Consider the following 11867-nt stretch of genomic DNA (forward strand, 5'->3'; position numbering starts at 1 on the left):
ACTTAAAGATTTTATTTGGACTGGGAAGGGAATGAAAAAAAGAAAAAAAAATAAACAGTAGAAACTGAAATTGTTTCTATTATATAATCATGAAAATTTCATATTATTTAGTGATCTTCTATTATATCACATTTTCACTTGTGTTGAGTGGATTATTTTTTTGGCAAGTTTGGACATTATTTATAATAGAACAACATAAATCCTTAACCATTAATGTTATTATTAATTATAACACATTATTTATTATCTCAGTGTATTTTTTTTCTATTAGATTTTTTATATATTTGTAGAATTCAGTTATAAATTATTATTTTTAAATCATGATGAAGAACCCATTCCAATATTCTCCTACAAATTACCAATGTCAACGAAATAATTCAATTTAAGTAATATTTTTTTTATTTCAACAAACACGATATTTTTAATTCATTCTCTATTTAATTAGATTATCTATTTAATTCTTATTGTGAATATAAGAGTAAGAACGTTTTATGTTTTAACTCATATTATTTTTGTGTTTTACTTAAATAAAATATATATTTTTTGTTAAAAATCATTTAATATATAAGAAGCATTATAATGAATTAAAATAAAAAAAAATCAAATGTAATAAAAATATAAATTTTAAAAAACACTAAAAAATAATTGAATATTTTTCAAATACAAACCAAAAACAAAGCATAGAATATACGTTTTAAAATAATAATATAATAATATGGAAATAAAATAATAATAATAATAATACATTAAAATATAAGATAGTTAAAGACATGTCAAAGTGACGGGTTGGCTCACCATAAGTCGGGTTGAAAATGAGTGAATCTAACCCGACTCACTTTATAGTGAGCCAGAAATTTTGCAATCCAATTCAACCCACCACGGGTTGGTGTGTTAAGTGGGTTGGCTCACCAACCCACATAAAAAAATTATTTATGTATTTATTTTTAAGTATTCAAATATTTAAATAATTTTTTAAACAATTCATGAGATGACAATCACAATAAAATCAAAAATCAATATTTTCATCATGCTCATCACCAAAATATAATGAATTGTTTTCAAGAAAGTGTTCATATAATCTAATAAAATATGGCTAATATTACAAATTTTCTGTCATGCTATTCAATAAAACATTCAAACTATTCAAATATTATTGAGCAACATTTTAACATTTAAAAAAATATGAAATTGTGAACCTATATAATTAGAAATAGTAAATACTTATTAAAAAAATTAAAAAAAAAACATTGTAAAAAAATGTTGGTGAGTTAAGTGGGTCAACCCACCCTCAACCCGACTCGAACCGTTTAATCTATAGGTTAAGTGAGTCGGATTGGATTTAACCCATTTTTAAAAAAGGTTAATTTTTCTTAACTCAATCAAGCTCAAATCCGTAATGAACCAAATTAACTCACGGTTGATATCCATTCTCACATATCTTACGAAAAAGCATCCTGATTCACACCACGGTGCACTTTATTTAATAAGAAACTACTTAAATGTTAAAATAATAATATAATTGAAAAAAAATCGTAAATACCGATCTGATATAGTCTCATTCTCCTTTTTTTTTTTCTCTGTAGTTGTTTGATTTTATCTCTCTTTGGATACTCCATTTCTCATAGGTCTTATCAAATAACAAGAAATTATATCACCCCTCCATATAAAAGAAGGCTGACAATGACATTAGATCTTTTATATACTAATCAGAATAAACTTATCTATTTTTTAATAACACCTTTTATTTACTTGTGTTTTATTTTATTTTACATTTTTTTTATTTGTTTATATCATTTACTTATCTCGAGCATGACACTTGTCCTTTTTTTGTATTGTTATTTTTTTTTATGTTTTTGTTATTTGATTGTTTACTTATAGGATATTGTTTTATTTTAATTTATTTATATTACATTATTTTATTTGTTTTCCGCTATACGTTTGCTATTTACGTCATATTATTTTTTTTAAATACTTTTTTGTAATATATAACTGCTTACATCGATCTGGTTAAATATTTAAAATTCTATTTTAATTGTTATTTTACTTTTTATTTTGTAACGAGAAAAATATGTTAAATATTATCCTTTTATAAATATATAACAAAGTTAATTCAACAAACATGAATAAAAGACTTTACCTATATATACTTTATTATTGTTTTTAAAGTACTATAATATAATTGTTTCAGCCTGTGTGCATAAGTTATTAGTTGAGACAAAATATAACATCTTAGCGGTCATTAAGTTTTATGATCTTTAAACAAATTCAGATTTATGAGAATATGTAAGTTGAATTGAGAAAAAAATTTATGTTCCTTTATGATGATGACTTAGGATCATGTTGATACATGAGTGTCTTTGTTTGGAAGTTCATAATTTGGTACATTATAGGATGAGTGACACAGATCATGGTGGCTAAATATTTGAATAGTTTATAATAATGTTATCGACTAAATATTCATGGAACTATTCTATATTTGCTCAACCTCACCAAAGTTAGGTAGTAATTATAATCTCAAAGGTAGTAATTATAATCTCTCGTGTGGTATGAAAAAATGTCCAATTTTGTTCAGAAACAAAAAATTATGATTATGATTATATCAATTTTTTAATAAAAAATACTCAATGATTTAATCAAATGACTTTAATGTTTATAATCATCAAAAAAGTGGTTATGGATACATATTTGACAAACTGGGATTGAGTCGCGCTTAGAATGTCAGGGTACGGGTGTTTTTAAAAGAAAATTTTAATATTTAATAAACAAATTTAATTATAAATTCAAATAAAAATACAATGCTTAATCTTTATAAATTTTAAAGAAAGTGAAAATAATTAATTTAAATAGTGTTGAATGACAGTTTATCAATAAATGAAATTTTTTTAAAATTAATTGATAAAAAAATAACCAATCAAGATCAATGTATTAATGTTTTAATAATTTTTTTAATTTAAATTAGAGTATAGCAGGTACGGGTATTTACGAGTACGGATACTATGATACTCGTGTCTTGTTAATATGCAGGTATAAAAAATACTCGTATCCGTACCCACGGGTATCTATTTTTAATATTCATTTCCTACTTATTACGAATTTTATATGTGGATATTTGTGGGTACGAATTTTTTTGACATCCCTAATCATGCTGATGTAATCAAATCTTGAACCCTATTGTACCATTGTATATTTAGTTTATTAAAATGATATTTGAGTATTAAGTATCTCACTACTTTCCATGTTTTTCTTTGTATGTATATATTGTAGAAGATGAACATGCATGATAAAATAAAAGATTAACATACACGATAAAAGTTTATTAGAGAAGTTTTAAGGGTTTTTTCTACGATGTTGACTACGGATAATCTGATTTTGATTTTAATACTTTTTATGACATGAAATATGTAGATTTTACATTGCTCTGATAAAAAAACTCAATATTAGCTAAGTTTTCATGCTAAACATTTGTATATTTTTGTTATATACTTTAAATAGTTATAAATACGTAAAATGATATATCTCAATATAAATATAAATATGGAAAAAGCATATGTAATATCCAAAAAAAAAAAAAAAATATATATATATATATATATATATATATATATATATATATATAATAATAATATAAACATTTTGATAAATTAAGGACATGAGAGTTGAAATTACTTTATCAACATTTTGATACTTATAAACACGGCAATTTTACCACTGTAGTGAAATTTTTATTTGATAAATATTCTATTAGATATTTGACTTCATTGGAGTTGTTAAAAATAATTATTTTCTTTGTATATGCACAACTGTAAATAAGATTACCTATTCATACCACTATTAAATTCATTTAAACAAAATCTGTAAGTGTAACATCTATATATATATATATATATATATATATATATATATTTAAATTAAACTATCAGACTTTATAATTGGAATTAATAATAAATGATTACCGTATAAGGTAATTCTGTTAAAGAAAAAAAAAAGATTATATATATGTATAGAGAATAAAAGAGTGATAAGTAGATAACGTAAAAGCTATTGAAAAATAATAATAATAATAATAAAATATGAAAGGATAACATGACAATAAATGCCACTTTATCAGGTTACTGTGAAAAAAAAAAAGATCTGCGAACGAGTAGTTGAATTGGAACGTAAAAAGCAAAACCAAAGAAAATGAGGTTAATGTTGAACTAAAGTAATCATTACACATAGGAGTATAAATAGAATGAAGAAGAGATATTGAGAACCACAGAAGAAAAAAAAAGAGGAACAAAAGAAGAAACTCTGCGGGTGAGAAGGAAGAAAGAGGAGAAAGAAAAAAAAAGAGAAAAATTAATTTATCATCAAAGTCTTAGTACAACCTTGGTATAATTTTCACGATAAATAAGGTAAGGGAAGGAGACATCCATCACTTTATCTTTTTACTTTGATTATTTTTTTTTTATCTATTCGTAATTATTTTATCTCGATATTTACCCTAAGTGAGGTGTCCCTAACCTCATTCTAAATTATATTTAGTTCCCAATATTTATTTATTTATTTATTTATATTCATCTCCAGTTATGCACTGGTCCTATTTATTCAATTTATATTTACTTTCATTTATTTATTTATATTTATCTCTAGTTACGTATTGACCATTTTTATTCATTTATATATATTTTAATTATTCATTGATCCTATCTATTTATTTATATAATTATATGATTTAATATTGAAATAAAATTTATGATAAATAAAGTTTTGATTATTGTAGTTGGAGGTATAACCTTGGGGATTTAAACGAGTTAGTATTACTCAAGATGATATGTTCTTGAGTTACTTTGTTGGCCATAAGCTCATTTATCCTGACTAGTCACTACAAAATTAATCAATATCTTTATAAAAGTATAATAAAAATTCAGTTTCATGGATTTGGGAGAATTTTTATTTCATTTTATTTTATTATGATACGTTATTTTTTTTTTTTATATTTGTCTCACTTCCCTATTTCTTTTGATTGTGTGCGAAAAACAAAATTTTACAACATTATCATAGATGGCTGCTCCGAACACGCCTGATCCCTTCTTCGCCGACATTGTGGCTGTTTTTCCGGGAAATGCATGGCAAACCAATGTAGTGAATAATTCTGTAACATTTCAGGGAACGGGAAACTCTACCATTACTTTTCTCTCTGCTCCGAATGCACCGATTGTCATCGAAGGACAAATCGGAGTTACCTTTTATTTACCCCCAACAGTCCAAGTGAATCCTATCCATAACATTTTCCCTCCACCTGTTTGATAAACCGCATATGAGGGGAAAACTGTAAATAAATAACCCTTCTTCCTCTTCCAGTATAGGAAATATAAAATGTACTAAATAATGTGGATATAGGAAGTATATAGTATTGTAAATATATATATAAATGTGAATATTTTAAATATAATTATATATTAGTGTATAAATTTTTGCCTCTAAATATTTATAAGTATACTGTAATAAATAAGTAATTAGATTTTTTTTTCGTCACATTAGATGGTATCAGAGCGACGTTTCATGCGAGATCTGTGAAATGTGCTCATTATTTTTTTTCTCTAACTCATATAATTCCAGATGGCAAACATTAGAAGAAACAATGAATTAACTGAAGCAATGCAAGCTATCCGAGACATGGCTGCTGCTCTAATGAGGAATCAAAGACCTGAAGGAAACCCTGAATCACAAGGATTAGCTGAATTTAGGAGAAACAAACCCCCACAATTCTCTGGAGGATATGATCCAGAAAAGGCTGAATTATGGATTAAAGAAATGGAGAAAATATTTCGAGTTATGAACTGTGCTGACAACCAAAAGGTAAATTATGTTGTATTTATGTTAATAGGAGAAGCCGAATATTGGTGGGATGGTACCAGGAGATTACTTGAAGGAGGAAGAATAATTATTACCTGGGATGTATTTAGAACAAGGTTTTTAGAAAAATATTTTCCTAATGATGTGAGGAGAGCAAAAGAAATAGAGTTCATGCAGTTAAGCAAGGAAGTATGACTATAGGGGAATATGCTTCCAAGTTTGAAGAATTAGGAAAATACTCTACTTTCTTTTATCACCCAGAGGAAAGGATGAAATGTATAAAATTTGAAAATGGACTTAGAGATGAGTTGAGAAAAGCAGTAGGGATACTAGAAATTGCTGATTTTCCTATGCTTATTCACAAGTGTAGATTTTTGGAAGATTTTGAGAACAACCAAAATATCAAACCAAAGTATTTTGGACCCCAGACAAATAAAAATAAACGCAATGAGGGAAAACCTTACAATCGCCCACAATGGAGGACCCAATCCAACCAATCTTCATCAGGAAATTCTAGTAGACCTGTATATGATCATATCAGATGCTTTAAATGCGGACAAGGTCATCATGCTAAAGATTGTCACCTTAAAGGACCAGTCTGTTTCAAGTGTGGGAAACCTGGTCACATATTCTCTGAGTGTGGACAACAAAAGCCACATTTCAATCCAACTGCAACCAAGACAAGACCTACCACAACAGGAAGAGTGTACACCATGACTGGAGCTGAAGCTGCTAAAAACCATGATCTAATTCAAGGTATGTGTTTTATTAAAGGAAAAACTTTAAATGTACTGTATGACTCAGGTGCAACTCACTCATTCATTTCTAATCATTGTGTTCAACATCTTAATATGTCGACCTCTTTTCTAAAAACTAGTTTGGTTGTTTCAACTCCTACAAATGACTCAGTAATAACCAATAGAGTTTGTTTAGACTGCCCACTATTCATTGAGAATACAAAATTCCTTGTAAATTTAATATGTCTACCTTTATCTCAATTAGATGTAATCTTAGGTATGGACTGGTTATCTTCCAATCAAGTCCTTTTGGATTGTGCTAAGAAATCAATGATATTTCCAAACTCTGAGAATCTTCTAAAATCACCTACCAATTCAAAAAGTGAGCCTTTAAGGAATGAAATTCAAGGGTACTTGTTATTATCTTCTATGGAAATAAAAGAGGAAGTTGAGTTGAAAAATATAGCAGTTGTTCAAAATTTTCCTGAAGTCTTTCCCAATGATATTCCTGGTTTACCACCTAACAGAGAAATTGAATTTTCCATAGATCTGATGCCTGGAGTTGGACCAATCTCTATGGCACCATATAGGATGTCACCCTCTGAATTAGCAGAATTGAAGAAACAATTAGAAGAGTTACTTGAAAAACAGTTCATTCGTCCTAGTGTGTCACCTTGGGGAGCCCCTGTTTTGTTAGTTAAAAAGAAAGATGGAAGTTTTAGGTTGTGCGTAGATTACCGTCAATTAAATAAATTCACCATAAAGAATAAATACCCTCTTCCTAGAATAGATGACTTGATGGACCAATTGAGAGGAGCCTCTGTATTTTCTAAGATAGATTTAAGGTCCGGATATCATCAGATTAGAGTAAAAGCAGAAGACATACAAAAAACTGCATTCAGAACTAGGTATGGTCATTATGAATATCAAGTGATACCTTTTGGTGTGACCAATGCTCCTGCAATATTCATGGATTACATGAATAGGATCTTTCATCCATTTTTGGATCAATTTGTGGTTGTTTTTATAGATGACATTCTTATTTACTCTAAGACTCTTGAGGAACATGAGGAACACCTTCGAATTGTCTTGCAAATCTTGAAAGAAAAGAAATTATATGCTAAATTGTCTAAGTGTAAATTCTGGTTAGAGGAAGTTAAATTCTTAGGACATGTGATTTCCAATAACGGAGTGTCAGTGGATCCGACCAAAGTAGAAGCAGTTTTACAATGGGAACCACCAAAAACAGTGACTGAGATTTGCAGTTTTCTCGGTTTGGCAGGATATTATAGGAGATTCATTGAGGGATTTTCTAAAATAGCTTTGCCTTTAACCCAACTCACCAAAAAGGGCCAAGCTTTTGTATGGACAGAAAAATGTGAAAATAGTTTTCAAGAACTCAAGAAAAGATTAACCACTTCTCCTGCTTTAGCATTACCTGATCCTACTGGACACTTTGTTATATTTTGTGATGCTTCCAAAATGGGATTAGGTTGTGTTCTTATGCAAGATAGAAGGGTAGTGGCATATAGTTCTAGGCAACTGAGAACACATGAGAAAAATTACCCAACCCATGATCTAGAACTAGCTGCCATTGTCTTTGCACTTAAGATATGGAGACATTTTATGTTTATGGTGGAAAGTTTGAAGTTTTTAGTGATCATAAGAGTCTCAAATACTTGTTTGACCAAAAAGAATTAAATATAAGACAAAGAAGATGGATGGAATTTTTGAAAGATTATGATTTTGAATTACAGTACCACCCAGGTAAGGCAAATGTAGTGGCAGATGCGTTAAGTAGAAAATCTTTACATGTCTCTTCACTAATGATTCATGAAATGAATTTGTTAGAAAAATTTAGAGACATGAATTTGTCGGTCACCCTAAGCCATGATAAAATGCAATTAAACTCCGTTCAGGTCATTAACAATTTACAAAAGCAAATCCATGAGGCACAAGGAAGTGATGAGTTAATTAATAAGAAAAAGAAATTGATAGGACAAAGGGGTGGGGAGAATTTTGGCATAGATAAAACCGGAACTTTGAGATTTAAGGACAGGATGTGTGTACCCAATAATGAGGAAATTAAGGAAATGATTCTAGAAGAAGCACATAAAAGCAAATTAAGCATACATCCGGGCACAACAAAAATGTATCAAGATCTCAAGAAAATGTTTTGGTGGCCCAAAATGAAAAAGGAAGTGGCGCAATATGTAGCAAAATGTCTAGTTTGTCAAAAAGCTAAAATAGAACACCAAAAGCCAACGGGAATGCTACAATCCTTAGATATACCTGAATGGAAATGGGATAGTATAGCAATGGATTTTGTAGTTGGCCTCCCACGAACCATTCAAAAATTTGATTCCATATGGGTTATCGTGGATAGGTTAACAAAGTCTGCTCATTTCTTACCCATTAACATTAGGTATTCATTGGAAAAATTGACTGATTTATACATAAGAGAAATTGTCAGGTTACATGGAGTTCCAATAAGTATTATATCTGATAGGGACTCTAGATTCACTTCAAAATTTTGGGGAAGTTTACATCATGCCTTAGGTACCAAGCTTCACCTTAGCTCAGCTTATCATCCCCAAACTGATGGACAATCCGAACGAACCATTCAATCTTTGGAAGATTTGCTGAGAGCTTGTGTGTTAGAAAATTCTGATAGTTGGGATCGATACCTGCCTTTGATTGAGTTCACCTATAACAACAGTTTCCATTCTAGCATAGGTATGGCACCCTATGAGGCATTATATGGAAGGAAATGTAGAACACCTTTGTGTTGGTTTGAGACCGGTGAAAATTCAGTGTTGGGTCCTGACATGATTCAACATACAACCGAGAAAATCAAAATGATTAGGGAAAAATTGAGAACAACTCAGAGTAGACAAAAAAGTTATGCTGACAAGAAAAGACGACCTCTTGAATTTCAAGAAGGTGATCATGTATTCTCGAAAGTAACACCAACCACTGGAATTGGTAGAGTGATGAAATCAAAGAAACTCACTCCCCGGTTTATTGGCCCTTACCAAATTCTTAGAAAAATAGCTCTTGTTGCATATCAAATTTACTTACCTCCGTTCCTTTCCAATCTCCATAATGTCTTTCATGTGTCTCAATTAAGAAAATATATTTCTGATTCAACTCATGTGATAAGACCTGATACAGTACAATTAAAGAATAACCTTACGTTTGACGCAATGCCTGTACAGATTATGGACAAGAAGATCAAAGAATTAAGAGGCAGACGAATCCCTCTAGTGAAGGTCATGTGGAATGAAGATAATGGAGATATTACATGGGAATTAGAAGAAAAAATAAGAGGAATTTATCCTCATTTATTTTAGTCAAAATATATATATATATATATATATATATATATAAAATAAAATAAAATTTAGAGGACGAAATTTCTATAAGTAGGGGAGAATTGTAATATCCAAAATATATATATATATATATATATATATATATATAATAATATAAACATTTTGATAAATTAAGGACATGAAAGTTGAAATTACTTTATCAACATTTTGATACTTATAAACACGACAACTTTACCACTGTAGTGAAATTTTTATTTGATAAATATTCTATTAGATATTTGACTTCATTGGAGTTGTTAAAAATAATTATTTTCTTTGTACATGCACAACTGTAAATAAGATTACCTATTCATACCACTATTAAATTCATTTAAACAAAATCTGTAAGTGTAACATCTAAAAATATATATATATATATATATATATATATATATATATATTTAAATTAAACTATCAGACTTTATAATTGGAATTAATAATAAATGATTACCGTATAAGGTAATTCTGTTAAAGAAAAAAAAAAGATTATATATATGTATAGAGAATAAAAGAGTGATAAGTAGATAACGTAAAAGCTATTGAAAAAAATAATAATAATAATAATAAAATATGAAAGGATAACATGACAATAAATGCCACTTTATCAGGTTACTGTGAAAAAAAAAAAGATCTGCGAACGAGTAGTTGAATTGGAACGTAAAAAGCAAAACCAAAGAAAATGAGGTTAATGTTGAACTAAAGTAATCATTACACATAGGAGTATAAATAGAATGAAGAAGAGATATTGAGAACCACAGAAGAAAAAAAAAAGAGGAACAGAAGAAGAAACTCTGCGGGTGAGAAGGAAGAAAGAGGAGAAAGAAAAAAAAAAGAGAAAAATTAATTTATCATCAAAGTCTTAGTACAACCTTGGTATAATTTTCACGATAAATAAGGTAAGGGAAGGAGACATCCATCACTTTATCTTTTTACTTTGATTATTTTTTTTTTATCTATTCGTAATTATTTTATCTCGATATTTACCCTAAGTGAGGTGTTCCTAACCTCATTCTAAATTATATTTAGTTCCCAATATTTATTTATTTATTTATTTATATTCATCTCCAGTTATGCACTGGTCCTATTTATTCAATTTATATTTACTTTCATTTATTTATTTATATTTATCTCTAGTTACGTATTGACCATTTTTATTCATTTATATATATTTTAATTATTCATTGATCCTATCTATTTATTTATATAATTATATGATTTAATATTGAAATAAAATTTATGATAAATAAAGTTTTGATTATTGTAGTTGGAGGTATAACCTTGGGGATTTAAACGAGTTAGTATTACTCAAGATGATATGTTCTTGAGTTACTTTGTTGGCCATAAGCTCATTTATCCTGACTAGTCACTACAAAATTAATCAATATCTTTATAAAAGTATAATAAAAATTCAGTTTCATGGATTTGGGAGAATTTTTATTTCATTTTATTTTATTATGATACGTTATTTTTTTTTTGATATTTGTCTCACTTCCCTATTTCTTTTGATTGTGTGCGAAAAACAAAATTTTACAACATTATCATAGATGGCTGCTCCGAACACGCCTGATCCCTTCTTCGCCGACATTGTGGCTGTTTTTCCGGGAAATGCATGGCAAACCAATGTAGTGAATAATTCTGTAACATTTCAGGGAACGGGAAACTCTACCATTACTTTTCTCTCTGCTCCGAATGCACCGATTGTCATCGAAGGACAAATCGGAGTTACCTTTTATTTACCCCCAACAGTCCAAGTGAATCCTATCCATAACATTTTCCCTCCACCTGTTTGATAAACCGCATATGAGGGGAAAACTGTAAATAAATAACCCTTCTTCCTCTTCCAGTATAGGAAATATAAAATGTACTAAACAATGTGGATATAGGAAGTATATAGTATTGTAAATATATATATATAAAT

The 11867-nt window shown here is 28.7% G+C and overlaps 1 pseudogene; it reads left to right on the plus strand.

Moving 5' to 3' along the window:
• The first annotated feature begins 5601 nt into the window (after nucleotides 1-5601).
• On the plus strand, nucleotides 5602-9861 carry LOC146884879 (uncharacterized; annotated as a pseudogene).
• The last annotated feature ends 2006 nt before the right edge of the window (nucleotides 9862-11867 follow it).

This window comes from Vigna unguiculata, chromosome 7, assembly GCF_037176805.1.
Source record: "Vigna unguiculata cultivar grain cowpea cultivar isolate G323 ecotype 2 chromosome 7, ASM3717680v1, whole genome shotgun sequence".
Classification (NCBI taxonomy): domain Eukaryota; kingdom Viridiplantae; phylum Streptophyta; class Magnoliopsida; order Fabales; family Fabaceae; genus Vigna; species Vigna unguiculata.